At 39.4% G+C, this 26,449-nt stretch overlaps 1 pseudogene; it reads left to right on the top strand.

Annotated features, from left to right (window-relative positions):
- The window catches only part of LOC122490498, a 70,386-nt pseudogene extending 53,649 nt beyond the window's left edge, over positions 1 to 16,737 (top strand).
- Positions 16,738 to 26,449: the final 9,712 nt, after the last annotated feature.

The following is a 26,449-nucleotide window of genomic DNA, read 5'->3' on the forward strand; positions in this document are numbered from 1 at the left end:
CTTTTGTTAAAATCAGAAAGAAAGAAAAAATTCTGACTGTTGTGAGTTGAATAGTGTCAACACAAAGATATGTTGAGGTCATTTTCCTTGGTACCTGTAACTGTGACCTTATTTGGGAAAAGGGTCTTTGCAGATGTAATTAAGATATAAATTAAGATGAAGTAGGGAGGGCCCCTTATTCAATATGACTAGCATTCTTATAAGAAGAGAAAACAGAGAGATAGGTAGAGAGGAACACCGTGTGATGATGGAGGTAGATATTAGAGCAATGCATCTGCAAGCCAAGGAATAAGATATTGGCAACCCCCAGAGGCTAGGAGGGAGGCACAAGACAGACTCTCCCTCAGAGCCTCCAGAAGGGACCAAACTTGCCGGTCCCTTGATTTCTGACTTCTAGCTTCCAGAACTGTGAGAGAATGTATTTCTGTTGTTCTAAGCCACAGAGTTTGTGGAACTTTGCTACAGCAGCCCTAGGAAACTTAGATGCTGGCCATACTAAGGAGACCAGTGGATATAACCTCAAGGATCAATATGATCATAAATAATCTCTTCCTGTTTTCTACAATCTCACCACTCATTTCTTCATTTCTTAGAGCCACACCATGCTATCAGAGATGCTTTAAACTTCACTGAGAAAAGATTGTGAAATAAAAATACAAGTAAAGATTCACCAGTAGAAACAGGTGACCCCAATATGTGGGTCATGTAGGTGGTTACTGCGACAAGACATTGTGGGTTGGATTATGATTTTACATAGAGAAGGAAGCTTATCATTCCCTTGATAAAATTCGTACTCTCCCTGCTAACAGGCTTCCTTTCTCCAAAAGAAAGAGAAAATGGAGAAAATAATTTTCTAGAAAGCCAAACAAAATTTAAGTAGGCTCTGGTTTATTTTATTGTTTCTTTTTTAAGTTTTTATTTCAATTCTAGTTAGTTAACATACAGTGTGATATTAGTTTCAGGTGTACAATACAGAGATTCAACACTTCCGTACAATACCTGGTGCTCATCACAAGTGCCTTCCTTAATCCCCCTCACCTATTGCACCCATCCCTCCACCCAACTCCCCCTCTGGCAACCATCAGTTCCCTATGGTTAATAGTCTGTTTCTTGGTTTCTCTCTCTCTCCATGTCTCTGTCTCTTTCTCTCTCTTTCCTTTTGCTCACTTGTTGTATTTCTTAAATTCCACATATGAGTGAAATCATATGGTATATGTCTTTCTCTGACTGACTTATTTCACTTACCACAATATACTCCAGCTCCAACCACATCGTTACAAATGGCAAGATTTCATTCTTTTTTTATGGCTGAATAATAGTCCATTATATTTTTATACCACAACTTCTTTATCCATTTGTCAATTGATGGGCACTTGGTCTGCATCCATATCTTGGCTATTGTAAATAATGCTGCTATAAACATAGGGGCGCATGTAGCCCTTTGAATTAGGGTTTTTGTATTTTGGGGGTAAATAACCCAGAAAGTGCAATTGCTGGGTTGTACAGTAGTTCTATTTTTAACTTTTTGAGAAAACTCCATACTGTTTTCCCCAGTAGCTGTACCAATTTGCATTCCCACCAATAATACATGAGGGTTCCTTTTTCTCCACATCCTCACCAACACTTGTTTCTTGTGTTGTTGATTTTGGCCATTCTGACAAGTGTGAGATGCTATCTCATTGTAGTTTTGACTTGCATTTCCCTGATGGTAAGTGATGATGAACTTCTTTTCACGTGTCAGTTGGCCATCTGTATGTCTTCTTTGGAGAAACGTCTATTCATGTCTTCTGCCCATTTTTTTAATTGGATTATTTAGTTTTTGGGTGTTGAGTTTTATAGGTTCATTATATATTTTGGATACTAATCCTTTATTGGATATGTCATTTGCAAATATCTTTTCCCATTCCATCGATTGCCTTTTAGTTTTGTTAATTGTTTCCTTTGCTGTGCGGAAGCTTTTTATTTTGACAGAGTCCCAATAGTTTATTTTTGCTTTTGTTTCCCTTTCCTCAGGAGACATTACTAGAAAAGAAAAAATGCTACAGCAAATGTCAAAGAGGTTACTGCCAGTGTTCTCTACTGGGATTTTTATGGTTTTAGGTCTCACATCTTGGTCTTTAATCCGTTTTGAATTTATTTTTGTGTATAATGTAAGGAAGTGGTCCAGTTTCATTCTTCTGCATGTGGCTGTCCAGTTTTCCCAAAACCATTTGTTGAAGACATTGTCATTTTCCCATTGTTTATTCTTTCCTGCTTTATTGAAGATTAATTGCCCATATAATTGTGGGTTCATTTCTGGGTTTTCTATTCCATTCTATTGATCTATGTGTCTATTTTTGTGTCCGTACCATCTGTTTTGATTACTACAGCTTTGTAATATAATTTGAAGTATAGAACTATGATGCCTCCAGCTTTGTATTTCTTTTTCAGGATTGCTTTGGCTATTTGAGGTCTTTGGTGGTTCCATACAATTTTAGGATTTTTATTCTAGTTCTGTCAAAAATTCTGTTAGTATTTTGATAGGGATTGCATTAAATGTGTAGATTCCTTTGGGTGGTATAGACATCTTAATAATATTTGTTCTTTCAATCCATGAGCATGGAATATCTTTCCATTTCTTTGTGTCATCTTCAATTTCTTTCATCAATGTTTTATAGTTTTCAGAGTTTGGTTAAGTTTATTCCTGGGTATCTTTTTTTGTGTGTGTGTGTGGCTCCTGGCTTATGTTAAGTAGGTTGTTTATTTCTGCTTTTGTCCTGATTTTCCTCACTAAACTCATACTTTTCTGGTCTTAGAAAGGGAGCACAAATATACATGAAGCTATGATAACATTTTTGTCTTTAGAAACAAAAAATGACATTTTTAAAAAATCATTTAGAACCATGGGCAGATTTTCCTTTCTTTGTTGTGATTTTCATGGTAAAGTCTTTAAAATTGGGCAAAAGGATGAAAGTAGAAGAGTAAAACTATGGCAATTTTCCTTTGTCCATTCAAAGAGCCACAGTGCTGGGAACCTGTATTTCAGGGCATCAGGAAATGAGACAGTGGACTTTGAACTTTCCCAGACTCTAGGGTCACTTGCTATTATTTGGGTTTAACACAGCTACTAATTGGCTAGGAGGAAATAATTTGTATTACCTGGGCATTTCAAAGTGTGTGGCCTAGGATAAGCAAGATCATCTTGAACAATGACAGGAGCTGGATTTTACCTGAGGAGAACTTTAAAATATAATGTTTTTTCAAGTTTTTATAATTTGCTATAAAATGTTTTTGCTCTGTTGCTACCCAGATATACCCTTGTGAATATGTTCTTACAGCTCTCTCAAAGCATACACTAGCACTTTGAATCACAGCATCAAAAATCATGATTGAATTCTTTTCCTTTCTTTTTGTTCGAAAGGCCTCAGATTCAGTTATAAAGAGACACGTGGAGCCCTAGGGTGATGCACTGGCTTGCTTAGGAAGGGGCAGGCTCATAAACACAAGTGTGAGCTCATAAATGTACTTTTCTGCTGGGATATAAAAGTGCTAGTGTTGTAGCTGCAGGGGAATTTGTTGGCACCCTTACATTAGGTGATATTGGGAGAGCCCTTTAGTTGGGGGGTCTATAAACTGCGTGGTCTTCTGAATCCCAAACCCTATACTAGTCGAAGACTATGTAATTAATTCATGGCTTTAGGTGTTGCCTCCCCAATCCTTATCTGTGTATCCACTGGGGTTAAAAAGGAAATGTTGAACATGTTTTCCTTTCCCGTTTTTCTTTTTTACACACTGAATTAAAGCCTTCATGTCCCCATTAGAATAGATGTTTTTTTTCCCTAATATTTCTTCTTTGACTCTCTAGTCTCAAATAAAAATGACATCAAAACAATTTCGGAGCACATACTGCCTTTTCCTTCAAGGTTCTGTACTCTCATACTAATCCCATTTACAAACACATTGCCTAGATTTATTTTGAATTCCCAGAATTCCCGGGTCATACAACAACAATAATTTAGCCAGACATTATTAGGGACATTAGGGAAGGTGGGGGAAAGTTGGCCTATAAAGAAAATATATCTGCCAGCTCCATCAGCATGAAGACTGGGGCCTTGTTTCTTTCTTTGGTTTTTTGTATACTCCATTGCCTTTTAGTGCTGGGTTGTCCAGCCTTACTCTACTCGCCTGAGGAGGCATCTCAGACCTTTATTTTTGGAACACAGCTCTGGAAATTGTTTTGTGGTTATTATCATTTACTTCACATTTAAATTTGTGGTTTTGTGGTTATTATCATTTACTTCACAAACTTATACATATTGCAGTACATATAAGCCGTTAAAGGAATGAAGTCTTTCAAAAGGTATCGGGCCTTTGCCTAGCGTAAGCAATACTTGGGCTGTAGCTCTCACCATTTTGCTTGGAGCCAAGGTGCTCTTCCAAGAGGAGATAATGGAGTTTAAAGTAAAGAGAAAGATGTTTGCTTGATGAGATTGTTTCTTCAAAACACTTGCTACTTGAAGCTGGATGAAACTAAGAACAGAGAACACAGCTCTGGTAAAGAAGAGGCTTTGCTTATCTAATTTGTTTTATTCTGGTTAGGAAGAGCCCTCCTTCTCTAGGAATGCTTACAGAAATTTATGAAGATTGTAGAAAGAAACGACAGTCCGTTCTAAAAAGAACATGTAGGCTGATTATACTTGAATAACACAATCTGCCAAGACTATAAAGTGGATTCTAGTTTCAACTGCCACTTCTCATTCTTTTTTTTCTAAAATTTTTAATGTTTATTTATTGAGAGACAGACAGAGTGTGAGTTGGGGGAGGAGCAGAGAGAGAGGGAGACACAGAATCAGAAGCAGGCTCCAGGCTCTGAACTTTCAGTGCAAAGCCTGTCATGGGGCTCAAACTTGTGAACCACGAGATCATGACCTGAGCCCAAGTGGGAGGCTTAACTGATTGAGCCACCCACTTGCCCCACGACTTCTCATTCTTAAGAGAATGGTGATAATTTAAAGGAAGTTGTCTTAGCTGTAGAACCTTCTGAATTCTTTTTTTTCTAAGGCTTTATTGAAGAAACTTAGAAATCGAGAGAGAAAGAGAGAGAGAGAAAGGGAGAGAAAGAGAGAGAATCCCAAGCAGGGTCTGCACTCTCATTGCAAACCTCATGCAAGGCTTGATCCCACAAACCTTCAGACCATGACCTTAACCACAACCAAGAGTCAGACGCTTAACTGACTGAGCCTCCCAAGCACCCCTACATTCTTGTGTGTGTCCCTGTGGCTCTTGTCCTCAATATTTCTATTGAATTAATTTCTGCCTTTTGTTCAGGGCACTTATTACTAAGTCCTTGTCTTATTATTTTTTTAATTGAAGTGTAGTTGGCAAATAATGTTAGATTAGTTTCAGATGTACCACATAGCGATTTGACAAGTCTATACATTATTCTATGCTCACCACAAGTGTGGCTACCATCTGTCAACATACAGCACTATAATAGTACCATTGACTATATTCCCTTTGTTGTATCTTTTATTCTTGTGACTTATTCATTCCATAACTGGAAGCCTGTATCTCCCACTCCTCTTCACCTATTTTCCCATTCCCTTCTACACCCCCACTCTGGCAACCACCAGTGTGTTCTCTGTATTTCTGAGTCTGTTTTTGCTTTTTATTTGTTTGTATATTCATTTAGTTTTTTTAAAAGATTCTACATATAAGTGAAATCATATGGTATCTGTCTTTCTCTGTATACTTAATTCACTTAACATAATACCCTCTAAGTCCATCCACATAATCATAAATGGCAAGATCTCATCCCTTTTTATGACATTTCAATTCGTGTGTGTGTGTGTGTGTGTGTGTGTGTGTGTATGTATACCACATCTTCTTTATCCATTCGTCTATTGATGGACACTTGGGTTGCTTTCATACTTTAGCTATTGTAAATAATGCTGCAATAAATGGGTATTTATAAATCTTTTCAAATTAGTGCTTTTGTTTTCTTTGGGTAAGTAGTCAGCGGTGGAATTATTGGGTCATATAGTAGTTCTATTTTTAATTTTTTTTTTTAACGTTTATTTATTTTTGAGACAGAGAGAGACAGAGCATGAACAGGGGAGGGTCAGAGAGAGGGAGACACAGAATCGGAAACAGGCTCCAGGCTCTGAGCTGTCAGCACAGAGCCCGACGCGGGGCTTGAACCCACGGACGGTGAGATCATGACCTGAGCCGAAGTCGGCCGCCCAACCGACTGAGCCACCCAGGCGCCCCTATTTTTAATTTTTTGAGGAACCTTCATATTGTTTTCTATAGAGGCTGTACAAACTTATATTCCCGCCAACAGTGCATGAGGGTTCCTTTTTTTCCCACATCTTCACCAATACTTGCCATTTCTTATTTTTTCTATTTTAGCCATTCTGACATGTACAAGGTGATATTTCACTGTAGTTTTGATTTGCATTTTCCTAATGATTAGTGATGTTGAGCATCTTGTCATGTGTCTGTTGGCCATCTGTATGCTTTCTTTAGAAAAATGTCTACTTAAGTACTCTGTCCATTTTTAAACTGGATTGTTTGGGATTTTTTTTGTTTTGGGTTGTAGAAATTTTTATGTATTTTGGAATTAGCCTCTTACCAGATATATCATTTGCAAATATTTTCTGTCATTCAGTAGATTGCCTTTTTGTTTGGTTGACGGTTTCCTTTGGTGTAGTTCCAATAGTTTAATTTTACTTTTGTTTCCCTTGCCTCAGGAGACATATCTAGAAAATTGTTCCTATGGCCAATGTCGAGATATTACTGCCTGTGTTTTCTTCTAGCAGTTTTATGGTTTCAGGTCTCACATTTAAGTTTTTCATCCATGTTGAATTTATTTCTGTGTATGGTATGAGAAAGTTTTCCCGTTTCATCCTTTTGCATTTGGTTGTCCAGTTTTGCCAGTACAATTTATTGAAAGACTATCTTTTCCTATTGTATATTTTTGCCTCCTTTGTCATAGATTAATTGGCCATATAAGCATGGGTCTATTTCTGGGATCTCTATTCTGTTCTATTGAGCTGTGTGTCTGTTGTTGTGCCGGTACCATGATGTTTTGACCGCTGTAGTTTTGTGGTAAGTCTTGAAATTTGGGATTTTGATTCCTCTAGCTTTGTTCTTCTTTCTCAAGATTGTGTTAGCAAGTTAGGATCCTTGTTGGTTCATAAATTTTAGTATTATTTGTTCTAGTTCTCTAAAGAATATTGTTGGTATTTTGATAAAGATTGCACTGAATCTGTAGTTTCCTTTCTGATAGTGTGGGCATTTTAACAATATTAATTCTTCCAAACCATTAACATGGAATATCTTTCTATTTATTTGTGTCATCTTCATTTTTTTCAATCAGTGTTTTATAGTTCTTAGAGTATAAGCCTTTCACCTCTTTGGTTCGGTTTATTCCTAGGTATTTTATTCTTTCTGGCATAATCGTAAATGGGATTAATTCCTTAATTTTTCTTTCTGCTACTTTGTTATCAGTGTATAGAAATGAAACCAATTTCTGTGTATTAATTTTGTATCCTGCAACTTTACTGAATTCAGGTATCAGTTCTTACAGTTTTTTGGTGGAGTCTTTAAGGTTTTCTATTTGTAGCATCATGTCATCTGCATATAGTGACAGTTTTACTTCTTCCTTACCAATTCAAATGACTTTGATTTCTTTTCTTGTCTGACCACTGTGGCCAGGACTTCCAGTACTATGTTGAATAAAAGTTGTGAGAGCCGACATCCTTGTTTTGTTTCTGGTCTTAGGGGAAAAGCTCTCAGTTTTTCACCATTAAGTATGATGTTAGCTGTGAGTTTTTCCCATATGGCCTTTATTATGTTGAGGAATGTTTCCTCTAAACCCACTGTGTTGAGAGTTTTTATCAGAATGCATATTGTACCTTGACAAATGCTTTTCTGCATCTATTGAGATGATCATATGATTTTTATTCTTGTTGATACAATGTATCACATTGATTGATTTGCAAATATTAAATAATTCTTGAATCCCCAGAATAAATCCCACTTGATTGTGTGAATGATCCTTCTAATGTATTGTTAAATGTAGTTTGATATTATTTTGTTGAGGATTTTTGCATCTATGTTCATCAGGGATATTGGCCAGTAGTTTTCTTTTTTTGTAGTGTCTATGTCTGCTTTCGATATCAAGGTAATGATGGCCTCCTAGAATGTATTTGGAAGCTTTCCCTCCTCATTTTTTTTTTTTAATAGTTTGAAGAGTTAGGTATTAACTCTTCTTTAACTGTTTGGTATAATTTACCCCTGATGTCATTTGGTCCTGAACTTTTGTTTGTTGGGAGTTTTTAAATCACTGATTCAATTTTGTTACTAGTAATTAGTCTATTCAGGTTTTTTATTTCTTCCTGATTCAGTTTTGGAAGATTGTATGTTTCTAGAAATTTATCCATTTCTTCGAGGTCGTCTAATTTGTTGGCATATAATTAATTTCTTGTAGAATTTCTTTATGTTTTGTATTTCTTTGGTGTCAATTATTAATTCTCCTCTTTCATTTCTGATTTTATTTATTTGTGCCCTCTCTCTTTTTCCAGCTAAAAGTTCATCAATTTTGTTTATCTTTTCAAAGAAACAGCTCCTTATATCATGATCTTTTCTTTTGTTTTTTTAGCCTCTATTTTATTTATTTCTTCTCTGATATTTACTATTTCCTTCTTTCTACTAACCTTGAGCTCTGTTTGTTGTTCTTTTTCTAGTTCCGTTAGGTATAAATTTAAAAGTCTTTTTATAGTTATGAGTTAAAATCTGTTTCAATTACAGTTTATTCACTGAATCTTTGTCAGTTGGCTTGTAAGGGAGGGTTTGCTCCCATCCAGTATGCTCTGGCTCTTGCTGACCTGTTTCTCAGGACCTGAGGCACAAATAATCTCTCCCCATTGAGAACACCCCCAGTGTGCCCCACCATAACACTGCCTGGGTAACCATTCAATCCCTCCCTCTACCCAGCAATACCAACTCTGGAAATTAAATGTAATTACTTAATGTTCAATATCACGTATTTTCCAAAAGCTCTAAAATGAGGAATTGTCAGTCTGGATAAGGAGCCCCTCAGGATATAACTGCCAGATCAAGGAATCTCAGCATTTAACAAAGTCAACCCTAGAAATGTAATTTAAAGTTTTCTATAATTTACACTTGCACTTATAATTACCTTTTTATTGTCAGCCTTCTCCAAAACTTGTATGTTTTGTGAAGCAGGAACTGAGTTTATTTGGTCCACTAATATGTCCCAGGACCTACTACAGAGCCAGGAATGTAAAGGCAATTAATGTTTGTTTTTCTTCATATTGTCATAGTAGCCAGGACTGGTGCTCAGGAAAGTGGGATGAATCACTGATATTTAGTCTGTCTGATACATACTGGATTAACTTGCATTAACTTCTAAGTTTTCCTATTCCCATTTTTTGTATTTGCAGTCACATTTTATATTTCCACTCACCTAGAAGATGCTTTCAATTATTTTTTTATGCCAAGAACAGGTTTGGCATATGGAAAGAGTTTATGGAATGAATACAGTCTTGGGAAGGTTATCTGGCATCTATAGGCAATACTAATTTGGAACCCTTGACATATAACAGAGAACAGGAAAACAAATTTAAGACCCTCCACTCAGACCCAAATGATGAAGGCAGAACTGAGACAAGAGGGAAATTTCCAGGCTTTGGCAAGATGGTTGAATCAAAGCAGCAGTTGCTCACTTTGTCTACTATTTTGTGAGTGATCTCTGCTCACTTTCTGCTGGAGGTTCCCCAGCCCACATGCCAAGGTTTCCATGCATGTATTTTCTTAAGTAAAGGAATATTTTAAGATAGAGAATAATTTGGGGGGCCTGGGTGACTCAGTCGGTTAAGCGTCCGACTTCGGCTCAGGTCATGATCTCACAGTCTGTGAGTTCGAGCCCCGCATCGGGCTCTGTGCTGACAGCTCAGAGCCTGGAGCCTGCTTCGGATTCTGTGTCTCCCTCTCTCTCTGACCCTCCCCCGTTCATGCTCTGTCTCCCTCTGTCTCAAAAATAAACATTAAAAAAATTTTTTTAAAAAGATAGAGAATAATTAAATGCTTTTAAATTTTGTGTTTAAAATATTCAAAAAGGCAGCAAAGCAGAGTGGATAAGAACGTAGATTCTGGAGCAGACTTTAGATTTGAATTAGGCAAGCTATGTGGCCTTCAACAAGTTATTTGATTCCTTTCTTTCTCAGTTTCCTCATCTGGAATGATGGTAACAATACCTATGCTACTTCATATGGCTGTCATGGGGATGAAATGAGTTAATCTTTATAAATCTTATAAAGTACTCATAATAGTAAATGATATATAAGTGTTAAATATAAACAATTGTCTTGGCGGGGAGGAAGATAAGGATGTTGCCATGTGTATTAACCTCTGAAGTTTCTTATTCTGTTGCAAATATTCTATATTTCATGTCTTCTTTAGAGTATGCATATATCCATGATATTTCCTTGCGATATCTACTTGAGTTATCAATTTAAACCTTGCATCTGGTGTAGAATTAAATGGCACTTGCCCAATGAGATATCTGAAATGGAGCCCACAGTCAATTGTTCTTTGATAACTCAGTTTTCATTCTGCTTCCACAATCTTGGGAAACATCCGTTAGAAATTGGCAGAACTTCTGCCCTCTAATCAGCACTACACCCTGAGTTTTCCTCGGAAGCTGGAGGAAAGACCTGTTTTCAAACAATGTAATTGCCATTTAAAGACATACCTTGTTTAGTTTGTCTTGAGTCAAATGATTTCACCTGGTTCTGGCAGTGAAATGACAGCTCAGGTTCTCATCCACACTCCAGAGTTTCTAAGGTGACCAAGCAATCACAGGAACATTAATATTCTGGATTTAATCAGTAGACATACTGCTTTATGATTCACTTAAATTGTACAGCAGAATCCTTTCAGGAGGACTGAAGGAAAGTAATTCTCCCTCTGTCATGAGAAAGAAGTACTTGTGAACTTTGTTGTTGTTATTGTTTTTTAAACAAGCCGGTATCTTACCAAGGTTGAGCCCAGAGGGATGAAAATGAAAATAAGAAGATATGGCTAGAAAGTCAAAATGATTGGGAAGTCCAGGGACAAAGGTGGACTATATGACCTTATGTGGTAGGGTTGTCGAGAGGCAGAGCTGGAGGCAAGATGGAGGGATATGTGCCCAGGAACTCAATGATCCATACTCCTACCTGGAAGATATTGGTATCCATACTTGACACGGTTGTCCTGCTTGATTGACTACATTGATTCAAATATTCCATCCACCTGGCAAGATTTGACAGTGTTTGGCATGACCATCCCCGCTTTGATGTTATGAGCTTAGCTAATTCAGTCAAAGAACAGTTTATAATGAAAGCCCTTTATTTTGAATTTGAGAGAAATCTGTTGGATAGGAATGGTATCTCCACTTGGGTTTCTAAATTCCATCCTTTTTCCTCTTAATATTCACCTAAACTATCTCTTTCAAAACCAAGTCCCAGGTCCTTACATATGGCCAATCTCAAAGGCGAGTCAAAATGAACACTTGTGTTCCGTTTATGGAGCCTCCCAAGAAGGCATATCATTCACTCCACATCCTGATGCCTGCTACTTGAAATTTGAGCTCACCCCTTTCTCTTTATTTACTGTATTCCTGGCTGATCACAAAAATGGAACTATCACATCAGACTCACACAAATCATAGATCTTACCTAGGGTCAAGTTTTATTAATAATTTCAAGGAGACAAGTAATCAAAAGGCATAGCATAAGCATAGGCCAGTCTAGGACTGTCAGTGAAGGTTCCTAAGCCCTTTTTCAAAGTACTGGATTGATTCTGGCCCAGATGAATATATGAGGTCTCTATAGGATGTGTGCTGGTCAAATCACTTACCCAGAAGTAGCCCATTTAAGTCTTGAAAACTCTCCATTTTATACTCAGCTGGTTATGTAGCTTGCATGACTTTTCAGAGAACTCTGCCCCCCAAATTCACAGATGCCAACTTTGTTTACCAGAAGCAATACAGGTAGCCTTGTACTCGTGCTAAAAGTTTTTTTAGGGAGACTCTTCCACTAGCAATTCAATTATTTTACCTGGCATAAAACCTGTCATTTTTCATTTAAGATAATTATAAAATTAGACCATGTCACCTTCTTTATTTCCTGGGGATAACCCTATGGAGAATGGATTACAGACCTGCTGTTAATCCTGTCCCAGACATAAAGTGGCTGCTTACTTGGAAAGCCTGGGGGAGCAATGCTCTGGGGAATCCAAGATGAAAGCTAACATCACAGAGTCCACTCTTCTTATCAAAGGAAAGAGCCACGTTATGAGACCTACCAAAAAAGCAGATAGTGGAAACTTTTCCTTTTTATTTAAGTTTTTACTTAAATTCCAGCTAGTTAACATATGGTGCAATATTGGTTTCAGATGCAGAATTTAGTGATTCATCACTTACATACAATACCTGGTGCTAATCACAAGTGCCCTCCTTAATATCCATCACCTATTTAACCTATCCTCCCACCTCCCTTCCAGCAACCCTCAATTTGTTCTTTATAGTCAAGAGCCTGGGGGCAACTGGGTGGCTCTGTCAGCTAAGTGTCCGACGCTTATTCCAGCCCAGGTCATGATCTCATGGTTCCTGAGACTGAGCCCCACGTTGGACTCTGAGCTGACAGTTCAGAGGCTGCTTGGGATCCTCTCTATTCCTCCCTCTCTGACCCTCCCCTCATCGCACTCTCTCTCAAAAATAAAATAAACATTTTAAAAAAAGGAGTTTGTTTTATGGTTTGTCTTTCTCTTTTTCTCCCTATGTCCATCTGTTTTGATTCTTAAATTCCACACATGAATGAAATCATATTGTATTTGTCTTTCTGTAAGTGACTTATTTCGCTGAGCATAAGCTATCCACCTTGTGGCAAATAGCAAAATTTTGTTCTTTTCTTTTTTTTTTTTTTTTTTAAGAGAGAGCACAAGTTGGGGAGGGGCAGAGAGGGAGAGAGAGAATCCCACACAGGCTCTGTACTGTGCATGCAGAGCCTGATGCGGGGCTTGAACTCACAAACTGTGAGATCATGACCTGAGCCAGAACCAAAAGTCAGACGTCTAACTGACTGAGCCACCCAGGTACCTCAAGATATCATTCTTTTTGATTGATGAATAATATTTCATCATATAAGTATACCACATCTTCTTTATCCACTCATCATTCAATGGACACTTGGGCTGTTTCCATAATTTGGCTATTGTGGATAATGCTGCTGTAAACATTGGGGTGTATGTCTCCTTCAAATCAGTATTTTTATATCCTTTGGGTAAATCCTTTGCACCTAGTGGTGCAATTGGTGGATAATAGGGCAGTTCTATTTTTAACTTTTTGAGGAACCTCCATACTGGAAAACCTGCTGCTTTAACTGAGGACACGATTGCCCAGAGATTTCTTTCCATCATTGTTTTGCTTGTGTTCCAGAGTTACATCATTTCTTATGAGAAGAAAGCAATCCAGCTCTAGAAAACACTCAGGCACAGAGAGAAACCACAGTATGAACCACAGGGAGCAGCTGCATTGTCTCCCTGGGAGATGTTCTGGTTTCATGGAAAGCCTAGTTGAGGCAAAACACCTTCAGATCTTATGGTGAAGTTTGTTGGAACCAACAAGTGTTGGTTCCACTTTTTATGTGGCTCTGAAATTGAAGCAGAATCAGTTGTTACTTGTGAGGTTTGGATGAGTGATGCTGTGTCATTAAAAGGAACAGAAATAGATTCACTGATTTGCCCAGAGTACAAACTTATCTACTTTTGGACCGAAACTCAAAAGTCCAGATTCAAAATCTCATCTTTTCTCTACAAGGTAGAGACTGTGGCCATGTGACTGCTGTATCATGCATAACCGAGAACAATGGCTACTGCCCTCTGATGAGCATTTACTCTGTGACGGACTCCATTGTAAGCTCTTCACATAAGTGACCTCATTCTAGTTGCAACAGTCCTGGAGACAGTGTTAATCCATACTTTGCAGATGAGGAAACAGACACAGAACAAGTTGGCACAGATCAGAAATTTGAACTGAGGTCTCTTACCCTGACCCCTGTTCTCATTGATTGTTACAGTGACTCTCCTCGATAGCTTGGATCCCATCAAACAACCTCATTTCAATAATTGATTTAAATTTTTTCCTCCACAAATGAACAAGAGTGAACAATTCTTTGGCCAGGGCACGGACAGCCATGAGTTTAGAGCTGCATTCAGGACTAAACATTTGTGGATTTTCCCATCTACATAGATAGATGTGAATTTTAAATTATTTTCACCTGATGCCCTTTCCCTTCCACTGAATATTCCCCCTCTCTCATATTCATTTTATTATGCTTCACTTTATTTCACTTCACAGATGTATTTTGTACAAATGGAAGGTTTGTGGAAACCCTGTGTGGAGCATCTATCTATGAGTACAATGTTTTCAGTGGCATTTGCTCACTTTGTGTCTCTACGTCACATTTTAAAATTTCTTACAATATATAAAACTTTTTCATTCTTATTACATTTGTTATGGTGATCTGTGATCAGTGATATTTGATATTGCTCTTGTAATTGTTTTGGGCCACCACAAACCATGCCCACGGAAGATGGCAAGCTTAATCAGTGACTGTTGTATGTGTTCTGACTGCTCACCAGCCATCTCTCTCCCTCTCTTTGGGCCTCCCTATTTCTTGAAATTTCAACAATATTTAAATTAGGCTAATTAATAATTCTACAGTGGCCTTTAAGAGTTGCAAGTCTTCTTCACTTTCAATTGAAAGCTAGAAGTAATTATGCTTAGTGAGAAGGCACGTCAGAAGTCAAATTAGGCCAAAAGCAAGGCCTCATGTATGAGTTGGCCAAGTTTTAAGTGCAAAGGAAAAGTTTTTGAAGGAAATTAAAAGTCCTTTTTCAGTGAACACACCAATGATATTAAAGCAAAACAGCCTTACTGCTGATATGGAGAACATTTTGGTGGTCTGGATAGGAGACGAAACCAGCCACAACATTCCCTTGACCCAAAGCCCAATCCAGAGCAAGGCCCTAACTCTCTTCAGCTCTATGAAAGTTGAGAGAGGTGAGGAAGCTGCAGAAAGAAAGTCTGAAACTAGCAGAGGTTGGTTCATGAGGTATAAGGAAAGAAGCCATCTTCATTACATCAAAGTTCAAGGTGAAGAAACAGGTGCTGATGTAGAAGCTGCAGCAAGTTATCCCAAAGATCTAAGATAATTAATGAAGGTGGCTATACTAAACAACAGATTTTCAGTGTATATTAAATAGTCTTCTATCGGAAGAAAATGCCATCTAGCCCTTTAATAGCTAGAGAAGAGAAGTCATTACCTGGCTTCAAAGTTTCAAAAGACAGGCTGATTCTCTTGTTAGGGGCTAATGCAACTGGTGATTTCAAGTTAAAGTCAATTCTGAAAAATTCTAGGGTCCTTAAGAATTATGCTAAATTTACTCTGCCTGTGCTCTATAAATGGAACAACAAAGCCTGGATGACAGCACATGTCTTTTTTTTTTTTTTTTTTTTTATTTTTTTTTTCAACGTTTATTTATTTTTGGGACAGAGAGAGACAGAGCATGAACGGGGGAGGGGCAGAGAGAGAGGGAGACACAGAATCGGAAACAGGCTCCAGGCTCCGAGCCATCAGCCCAGAGCCCGACGCGGGGCTCAAACTCACGGACCGCGAGATCATGACCTGGCTGAAGTCGGACGCTTAACCGACTGCGCCACCCAGGCGCCCCACAGCACATGTCTTTATAACATGGTTTACTGAGTATTTTAAGCTCACTGTTGAGACCTACTGCTCAAAATAAAGATTCCTTTCCAAACATTACTCCTCATTGACAATGTACCTGGCCACCCAAGAGTTCTGATGGAGATGTATGACAAGATTCATGTTTCCAAGCCTGCTAATAGAGTATCCATTTGCAGCCCACAAATCAAGGAGTAATTTTGACTTTCAAGTCATCTTATTTAAGAAATACATTTCATAAAGTTATAGTTGCCATGGATAGTGGTTCCTCTGGTGGATCTAGGCAAAGACAAGTGAAAATCTTCTGGAAAATATCCACCATTCTAGATGCCATTAAGAATATTCATGATTTGTTGTAAGAGGTCAAATTATCAACAGGATTAACAGGAATTTGGAAGAAATTGATTCCAACCCTCAGGGATGACTTTGAGGGGATCAAGACACCAGTGGAGGAAGTAACTGTAGATGTGGTGGGAACAGCAAGAGAACTAGAATTAAGCGTAGAGCCTGAACATGTGACTGAATTGCTGTAATCTCATGATCAAATTCAAATGGATGAGGAGCTGCTTCTCATGAATGAGCAAGGAAAGTGGTTTATTGAGATGGAATCTCCTCCTGGTGAAGACGCTGTGGAGATTGTTGAAAAGACAACAAAGGATTTAGAATATAATATAAACGTCATTGATAAAGCAGCAACGGGGTTTTAGAGGATCAACTCCAATTTGGAAGACGTTGTACTATGGGCAAAATGCTTTCAGACAACATCGCATGCTGTAGAGAAATGGTTTGTGAAAGGAAGAGTCAGTCATTGCGGCAAGCTTCATTGTCTTATTTTAAGAAATTGCCACAGCCACCCCCACCTTCAGCAACCACCATGCTGATAAGTCCACAGCCACCAACGCTGAGGCAAGCCCCTCCACCAGCAAAATGGTTAGTTTGCTGAAAGCTCAGATGATGGTTAGCCATTTTCAGGAATAAGGCATTTTTTTAAAATCAATGTATGTACATTATTTTTTAGACATAATGCTATAGCACACTTAATAGACTCTTATATAGTGTAAATATCATTTTTATGTGCTTTGGGAAACAAAAAAAATCATCTGACTCACTTTATTGTGATATTTGCTTTATTACAGTGGTCTGGAACAGTACTTGCAATATCTGTGAGGTGTGCCTGTATGTATATTTATAAATTTATATGCTATATTTTTGTTATTTATGTGTATATATGTGCGCTTATCCTTTTCTACTTTAGGTCTAATATGGCTTTGTCTTCAATTAATGAGGACTTGAAAAGGGAGCATGGTACTACCTTTTCATTAACTTCTCCCTTTAAACAGAGAGCTACTAGAAACCTGCCATGGAAAGATGTGTTTACTTTTCTTAGCTTCCAAGGGTAGAGAATGCCTGTGATGACACAAGATGATTCTACTTCTGGGTAAATACAACCCAGTGATTATAATGAAGAATTTAGTTAAAGTACTGGAAAACCAAAGACCAGAATTTAATTAAACAGAACATACTGAAATGCACTAAAAATCATGCCTTAACCAACCAATGCTCAAAATAACCAACCAATGCTTTAAAATGAAGATTAAGGCAGACCCTTGTTTCTCCAAGGCATCAGTCCCACCCACGTCTCAACCAAGCATTTCTATAATCGATACACGTATCCTTATCCTAGCCTTCTAGTTTCTTTAAAGTCATGTGAAATGTAACAACTTTCCATTTCTGAGGTACTATAATTTCACAAGAAGAGCATACTTTTTTTTTTGTAATTTTTTAATGTTTATTTTGAGAGAGAGCAAGCGGGGGAGGGACAGAGAGGGAGAGTGAGAGAATCCCAAGCAGGTTCCGCTCTGCCAGCATAGGGCCTGGATTCAGGGCTCAATCACACAAACTGTGAGATCATGACCTGAGCCAATATCAAAAGTCTGACGCCTAACTGACTGAGCCACTGAGGAGCCCCAAGAAGAGCATACTTTAAAAACACAACATAAAAATAGCATTTGAGGGGGCACCTGACTAGCTCACTTAAAGGAGCATACAGCTCTTGTTCTCTGGGTTGTGAGTTCTAGCCCCATCTTGGGTGCAGAGATTACTTAAATAAATAAACAAACAAACCTAAAAAAAAAAAAAGAATAGCATTTGATACTTATGAGTTGTGGCTATCCATTAACAAACACTGATAAAGCACATGCTATGTGTCAGGCATGGAGTTTTAAAAATGAGCAAGATACAACATCAGTCTTTGTGAACCTCATAGCTTAGAAATTAAAGTACATTAGGCTTGTAATGAGCACTGCTTCCGAGGTTTAATCTCTTTGCTACATTAAAAATGCAGTGATTTTAGGGAATTGGGGATGTGTTGCCCACCCTCGAAGTCTGTGGTGGGAATACAGGAGCACGAGTTCCTCTCCGCTGGCAGTGACAGGGCAGTGCTTGGAGCACTGGGGCAGGAGCTCATAGGGCCAGTTTTCATTTTTCTCCCACATGTGTTTCTGGGCAAGTCACTGACCCTCTCTGAGCCCTAGCTTCCTTGTGCATAGTGGGGAGAATCCTTGCTCGGCTCACTTCACCCAATCATCATGAGGTCAAATAAGAAAATACATGCAGAAACATTTTGAAGGTATTTTAAGGTACAAAGTTTTGTCTATTTTGCTCACTCCTATCTCCAGCATTTAAAACAATGCCCGAGGGGCGCCTGGGTGGCTCAGTTGGTTAAGTGGCTGACTCTTGATTTCATCTCAGGTCATGATCTCATGGTTCTTGAGATCAAGCTCTGCATGGGACTTTGTGCTGAGGTTGGGATTCTCTCTCTGTCCGCCCTCTCTCTGCTCATACTCTCTCTCTCTCTCTCTCTCTCTCTCTCTCTCTCTCTCTCTCTCTCCAAATAAATAAATAAACATTAATAAAATAAAACAGGGGTGCCTGGTTGGCTCAGTCAGTTAAGCATCCAACTTCTGCTCAGATCATGATTTCACAGTTCATGAGATCGAGCCCCACATCTGGCACTGCACTAATGGGGCAGAGCCTGCCTGGGTTTCTCTCTCTCTCCCCCTCTCTCTCTGCCCTTCTCTCTCTCTCAATAAATAAATAAATAAATACTTTAAAAATAAGATAAAACAATCCTGAAATATACTGCATGCACAATGCACACCATCATTAAAAAAACATTCACATTTTCACTTTAAACAATTCAAATTTATGGTAATTGATTATTTTCTGTTTTACAAAAGGAAAAAAGTCATTTTGTGTAACTTCTAACAGTTACCGCCCCTCAGGGCTGGAAAAGATCTCAGGGAGCCCAGCCTTGTGGAGCCGCCTGAGTTCCCTGACTCAGTCCCTGCCAGGCCCTTGCACCAGCCTGTTCCAGATCACAGCCACTAGGGGGCGGCCTCGGGGCCACTTGGCAGAAGTTCACTCAGCTGAAACCCGCCTCCACCTGAGGCCACAGATCAAGTCTCCCCAGTTCTTTCACCTTCAAATACTTAAAGACCGTCGTCGCCTCTCCCTGCCCTCAGATCTCTCATGTCCTGGCTAAATTGAGTGGTTTCTCATTTATAAACTCAGGGTGCTTAATAACTACATTTCTTGTTAACAGGATAAGTAGAGATTTACAGTTAATAAATAAAGACCAAACAAAACCCTTTACGAGTGTACATCTTCTGTTACCCACAGCGGCTTTTACAAAGACAGTCGTTGTTGGCACTACGTGTGGGTATGCATCTGAAAAATGTCTGCAAATGTGAAATGAATATTAAGGTTAGAGGGGATAACTGCTGTGACTTGTCATATCTGCCATTATAGAAGATAAATACAAATATTGCAGCAAAACTTATAGTAGAAAAAAACCAGAATCTGAGTGTCTATCAATTAGGAGATAGTTGAATGAATTATGGCACATACTTAATGAACCATTACCGTTACAGTAAAGGTGATGCTTACCAAAATTATACAATAACATGGAAAATGCTTATACCATAATGGGATTAAGTGAAATACACATATGTATGCACACATTTTTACATACAATATGATTAGTATATAAACAGCCATGTTTTACAACAGTCTAAAAGCAAATGCAAAAATGCTAAAATTGGTAGTTTCATGGTGGTGAAGTTATAGATGATTTTCTTTTCCTCTTTCAGCTTTTCATAAAATGCTGATACTACTTTAAAAATAATAAAAATTTAAATGTTTTTACATTTATTTCAACAGTTCTTTGAGATTTTATGCACAAATACATATACCTAGATACATGCATGCATGTGTGTGTGCGCACACACACACACACACACACATCTTCCTTCTGTTCCTTCTCCTCATTATTACCTACCTTCTTCACATTGAGTCAATTTCTACAAATAGAGACCTGCCTTTTGGTGGAATCAGAAATATTAAAAATAGTATTAGCAATAATTTGAGGAGAGGTAGAAGTATGCTGAATGCTTTCGCACATAGGGGCACATTTCTATCCTTGTTAAGCCTTAGTTTCCTCAACTGTAAAATGGGAATAGTGATGATAACAGCAGCTATTTCATAAAACTATTGTAAGAATTAAATGCGATGTCTGCAAAGCACTTGGTAAGGCATGGGGTAGTGCTGAGTGTTATTGGCTTCTATTCTAAGATAATTCTAAAATTGCAATGGATTGAAATTTTGTGTGTGTGTGTGTGTGTGTGTAAACGTGTTAGTTGTTAAAGAAGGCTTGAGGGAAAGGTGGACAACGGTGACAAGACAGTGCCTGAGAAGTAGAGGCAGCTGTCCCCAGGGAAGTCCCCCAGGGCCTGACTGTCTGATGCTCCTGGGAGATGAGGGAGAAACAGGAGGGTGTGGAATATACCAGACAGGTTCCAGACCGGCAGTGTTAAGGAGCCTGCAGCAATTCAGTGAAGGCAGGTGGCAGTGAGCTGCCGTTGAAGCAGGTAGGACTTTAGGGACTGCATGTGGATCAGTTTATGTTCTGTAATGGCAGGGATATACTGGCTTGGTCGTAAACTAAAACTAGAGAAAGAAATCTTTAATGTAAAGATAATGAGTGCAATAGTCCCCTGAGGCAAAGGGATCAGAGAGAAAAGTGGGAGAAAGGTAGACTTCTTCGGAAGGTGAAGCCATGCAGGGCTGCAAGATCTCATCTTGTCTTCACCTACCTTCCTGCATGGAGGCAGGCATGCAGACAGAGGCATGGATATGTGGGACATGCATGTGGCTATAATCTCTAATAGCAGAGCTAGAGATATGCTTTTCCATTTTGAAATAATTCATGCATACCTAATATTGGCTGTGATATAATTTAAGGAATAATAGAAAGCAAGGAGCCAGAACAAACCAGTCTCTGCTTTCCATTTGTTGTCAGTGAGTCAGTGAGCCCAGAGCCAATAAACAGAAGCTTCGTCATTATTGTGTGATAGTAAACACTTAAGAAGCCACCAGAAATTCACTCCAAAACTCACAATTTGATTTTGAGAAAAAGAAATACGAGAGCGTTTGAGCCTGGGGCTACAAGTTATCACCATGAGGCTATGGTTTCTCCTTGGTGCACTGTGTCTCTCTCTGGTGGTGTAAAATGTATTCAGCTTGACATTTCAGAGAGGCTCAGAGCTCCATCTTCCTGACTGAGTGCCAAACACGAACAAAAATACATTAGCTGTTTTGTCTGCTTGGTCCCACGCTCTGTAGGTGGAAGTCTGTGCAGTTCCAGGGGAACAATAGGCAGCAAGAGGAAAGCTCCAAGCAAATGTGCTGGCACTGGAAGGGAGGAACGGGATGGATACCGTGAGGAGCGGCCCTGTTTGTACACATGCAGGTGTATGGTGTGCCCTGGTGTCCTTGCTCCATGGAATAAAAGGAAACAGTTGGCAAGGGAGAGCAGTTTGCATAGACTCAGAAATAATTGTGCTAATTTAAAAACAACAATAGTATAAAGCCAAGAGATGGCAATGAAATACAGTTTATGCAGAATAAGAAAAAAGGTGACAATGCTCAAAGCATCTAGGAAATTAGGTGGAGAGGTACCACTATTAATGACTTGGGAGAGATTCATGATTAGAACATGACCAACTGCAGCCTGAACTGCTCACATCTTAGAAGCCTCAGCATTTCGAAACACGTTCTATTTTCTGAAGCTTAATTGAACAACTATGTCAATGAAGTGAGTTGTGCTTGCTTCTCCCTTGGAGAACTTTGCATGGTGGAACACCTGCGTCCATGTGTGTGGTGTGTGTGATTTTGCCTTTGATATGGGTTGGTGACGGATTATCCTATTCTTTGAAGAAAACAATCAAGTCAGAGAGGTAACTGTGTTATACACTTCAATATATGAGAACAATGTCTATTTTTCTTTCTCATCATTTCCTTTAGGGCGTCCTTGCCATGTTATTGAACTTTCTGAAACTGCCAAATTTTCCTCACCCAGACACATTAGCCGTTAGGGATGTGTCGTTCTCTCAGACAGGTCTGCATTTTTATTGCTTCCTGGCTGGGCCCTTGGCATGGGTCCTCGTTAACCGGAAAATAAATGGAGCTGTCCCAGGTCCTGGGGTTACACTGAGCCCCCGCCTTCCAGATGGTGAAAGCTGCCAGCCAACCTATTATCAGCAGGTCATGCCAGAATCCACCTTCCTTTATTTCTTCTCTGCTTCCTTTCCCCTCCTCTCCTTCTCTGCAGTAGATTTTCCTAACGTGTCCAGGTTTCTCTCCATTCATTCTGTTTCTGAATCTTTGTGGGGTTTTTTTGTTTTGTTTTGTTTTGTTTTGTTTTTTATTACTCAAACAGTTGGGACCATCCTTGCTGTGTTGCTGTGTTTCATCATTGTTTACCTTTTTCCATGAGAAATCTCTTCAACTAGATGGTGCCATCCTGAATAGCTGGAAGGAAATCGCTCTTTCACTTTCTTTTGTATCCAACCTCCCTTCCTAAAAGTTCTCCATTCCCAGTAGAGTCCAGGTTATAATTTTTTTTAGTTTATTTATTTGAAAGAGAGAGTGAACTTCAGTGGGGGGTGGGGGAGAGAAAGAATCCCAAACAGACTCTGCTTTGTCAGTGTGGAGCCCCATGTGGGGCTTGAACTCACAAACTGAGATCGTGACCTGAGCTGAAACCAAGAGCTGAAACCAAGAGCTGAAACCTTAGCTGACTAAGCCACCCAGGTGCCCCCTAGTAGGGTCCAGGATAAAGCAAGGTAGTCACCACTAGACGAATAAATGAATTTCCCAAAGGATGATTCAGATACAAAAAAATTTTTTGCTTCTAGTATTTATGTTGATTTATTTTCTTACTCTATTCCCTAGTCTCTTATTTCATCAATTCTTTCCTCTCTCAAATCTTTCTTCAACTTCTCTCTTCCTTCTGGAAGCTCTCAATCTATAAACATGTTTAAGACTTTTCCATCTGAAACAAATAAGTGAAGACAAAACAAAACAAACACAACCTGTCACTTGACTCTGCATCCCATTAATTTATTCAGCATACGTTACTGTGCTTCCTGGGTGCCAGGTGCTGCAGCTAGTCCCTGGTGGAGACAGAACAGTTCCTGCTCTCATGGAACAAGAGAGGGGGCCGCAAGAATAAACAGATAAAAAGAGAAGCTCCAGCTCCAGCTTTGTTATTCAAGGCTAGGCAGTTTGGTGCCTCTGCTAGAATACCTCCCATTGACCTGAAGGCTGATGGGGTGACAGAATGTGGGGCTGGATTTCAGTCTCCTGGACTCCTCCTGTGCTTGCACAGAGGTCCCCAGCAGTCCCACTTCCAGCCCCTCCCCAGCCCCCTTAGAGGAGTAGCCTATAATTGCCGTCCTTACTCTTTAACCAACAGTAATCTGACCTGTTTCCACCACATGACCTCTGTGCAAAGACCAATGGGCTCAAGTTCTTAATCACCTAACCTTGGGTCTTTGACACTAGTGCCCATTTCTCCATCAGGTTCCACCTTCTCTTGTTCATCCCTCAGTTCTCTAATCGTTCTTTCTCTGTCTCCCTTCCAGGTTTGTGTTCCATGTTTCTGATATCAACTCTTTCTCTTCTCTTGTCTTTTCACTTCGTGTTTCTGGGAGGCAGTCTCATCTGTTCCCACTGCTTTAGCCACACCTCTCCACTCCCAGATCCCAAATTGTCTGCAGATTGTCACTCCCCTATTTCTAAGACCTGGCTTCAGGGGGATGTGACCAGTGTAGCAGCACGACATTCCATGCTTAGGAGAGCCCTCATTTGAGATTTAATGCTCTGTGGCCACTATACTGAATTTCTTAAAATGTTCATCTTTGAATTTGAATCTACGTTTTGTAAATCTATTAGATGTTTAGGGCTGCCAAACAAAATACCACAGACTTGATGGCTTAAACAACAGAAATTTATTGTTTCATTGTTTTGGAGACTGGCAGTCCAAGATCAAGGTGCCAGCAGGGTTAATTTCCTCTAAGGCCTCCCTCTTTGGCTGGCATGTGGCTTCCCTCTTGGTGCCTCTTGCCATGGTCATCCCTTTGTGTACACAAGTGTCTGTGTGTCCTTACCTCTTCTTCTTATAAGGACACAAGTCAGATAGGATTAAGGCCCATTCACATGACCTCATTTGACCTCAATTACGTCTTTAAAGGCCCTATCTCCAAATATAGTCATATTCTGAGGTATTGGGGGTTAGGACTTCAACATAGGAAGGTAGGGTAGGGGCAAAAGTCTGGTGGGGCAATGCACCGAGGGCTTAGAATCTTGGTTCACTGTGGTCCTGCTGTCTGGTAAAAGTTCTGAGCTGTCAGCTCCCTCCTTCTGGTATGTTGGCTGCCCAGCTCTGCCTTCCTTCTGTCCTTGGAGGGGAACTGGGTGCAGGTGCTGAAGGGTAAGCGTTCAGCCATCCTTGCCCAGGGCTGGCAATGCACTCCATGTTTGGAGGTGATTTGGTGGGTGAGCCTTGTGCCCAACCCCAATCCTGATGTTGCAACCTCCTGGGGGTTACCTGTGTTCTGTGGATTGTGCAGCAGGCCACCTCCTGGCTCTGGGTCAGTCAACCCCTTTGGTAATTTGACTAAAGCTATCAAACCTCTTCCCTGGAAAATGCATGTACGTAGACATCCATGATTTTGTACATTTTAAGAGAGTAGGGGACTCCATGGACCCCTTGTGTTTTGGCTGTGCTCACCTTTCCAGCTTGCCCTCAGTACTGCTCTCACCGTGATGCACCCCCCCACCCCGAATCATTGCGGTCATTCCCTGAATGTACAGTATTTTTTCGTGCTTCCATATTTTTGCAGATGCCCTTTGTCTACCATATGCTTTTCTTCATTATGAAAAACTATATCCTTCAAAATTAAAATTATATTCTATCTTTTCAGTGAATCCTTATTGTCATTATCAAAGCTAAAACAAAGTGTCCCTTTAGGACCTCTATGCATCTCTTTTATAAGCTTTATAACACTGAAGTCTGAGTATTTTCCAATTTGTCTGTCCCTTCTACTAGATTGCAAGCAACTTTGAGTGCAATAACTCTGTTATTGTTCCTGGTCTTTGTTCCTCCAGTTTTATTGAGATATAAGTGACATACATCACTGTATAAGTTAAGTAATGACAGAATCACTGTATATATAAACCACCATAATGGTTTGACTCACATGTATTGCAAAGTGATTACCTCAGTAAGTTTAGTTACCATCTATCCTCTCATATGGATACAGTAAAAAGAACAAACAAAAACAGAAAAAAACTTTCCTTGTGATGAGAGCCCTTAGGATCTACTCTTGTGGCAACATTCCTGTGTATCCTACAGCACAGTCATCACGTTGTAGGTTCCATCCGTAGTGCCTATTCATCTTATAACTGGAGGTTTTGTACCTTTGGGCCACCTTCCATCAATTCCCCAAGAACTGAGTTTTAATCATTGCTATTTTGACAATGCCTGGTGCAGAATAGAGACAATAAATACAAATATTGATCGAAAGCTCAATGAATGTATGTGTGAATAAATGACCGAAGAAGGAGCAGCATGAGCTTGTGGCGAAGAGCATGCACTTTGGAGTCAGAGCCCTGGGTTTAAATCTTGGCTCTGGCAATGATTCGTATTCTGACCTTGGAGCAATGACTCCTAAATCTCAGTTTTCAAATTCTAGGATGGGGCAAATAGAATTTACCTCAAAGTAAACTGTTGTCAATTTCTATGGACAAGCAACAGCTATAGCTACATGTAACTCAGTCTTGTCACTAAATTACCATGATCTTGAAAGCTATTTTGGAATGAAAAGACAAAAGTAAGAGACACTGAAATTGCATTCTTATAGATTAATTCACAAAATACTCACTAAAGGTCCACTGACTGCAAGGTATTATGCTAAGACTTGTGGAAAAATTAAATATAAATCAGGCCAGGGGCACCTGGCAGGCTCAGTCAGTTAATCGTCTGACTCTTGGTTTCAGCTCAGATCATGATCTCACAGCTTTGTGAGTTGGAGCCCGGTGCTGGGTTCTATTCAGAACCTGCTTGGGATTCTCTCTCTCTCTTCTCTCTCTCTCTGCCCTTCCCCCCACTCGTGCTCTGTCTCTCAAAATAAATAAACTTTACATATATCTGTATCATCTATATCTATATATATAGAGAGAGGGGGGTGGCTATGGAGGAATAAGAGGAGACTATTTTAGAGCCAAACTCCAGGTAGGAAGATGTTGCTGGC

The sequence above is a fragment of the Prionailurus bengalensis genome, chromosome B2 (assembly GCF_016509475.1).
Source record: "Prionailurus bengalensis isolate Pbe53 chromosome B2, Fcat_Pben_1.1_paternal_pri, whole genome shotgun sequence".
Lineage (NCBI taxonomy): Eukaryota > Metazoa > Chordata > Mammalia > Carnivora > Felidae > Prionailurus > Prionailurus bengalensis.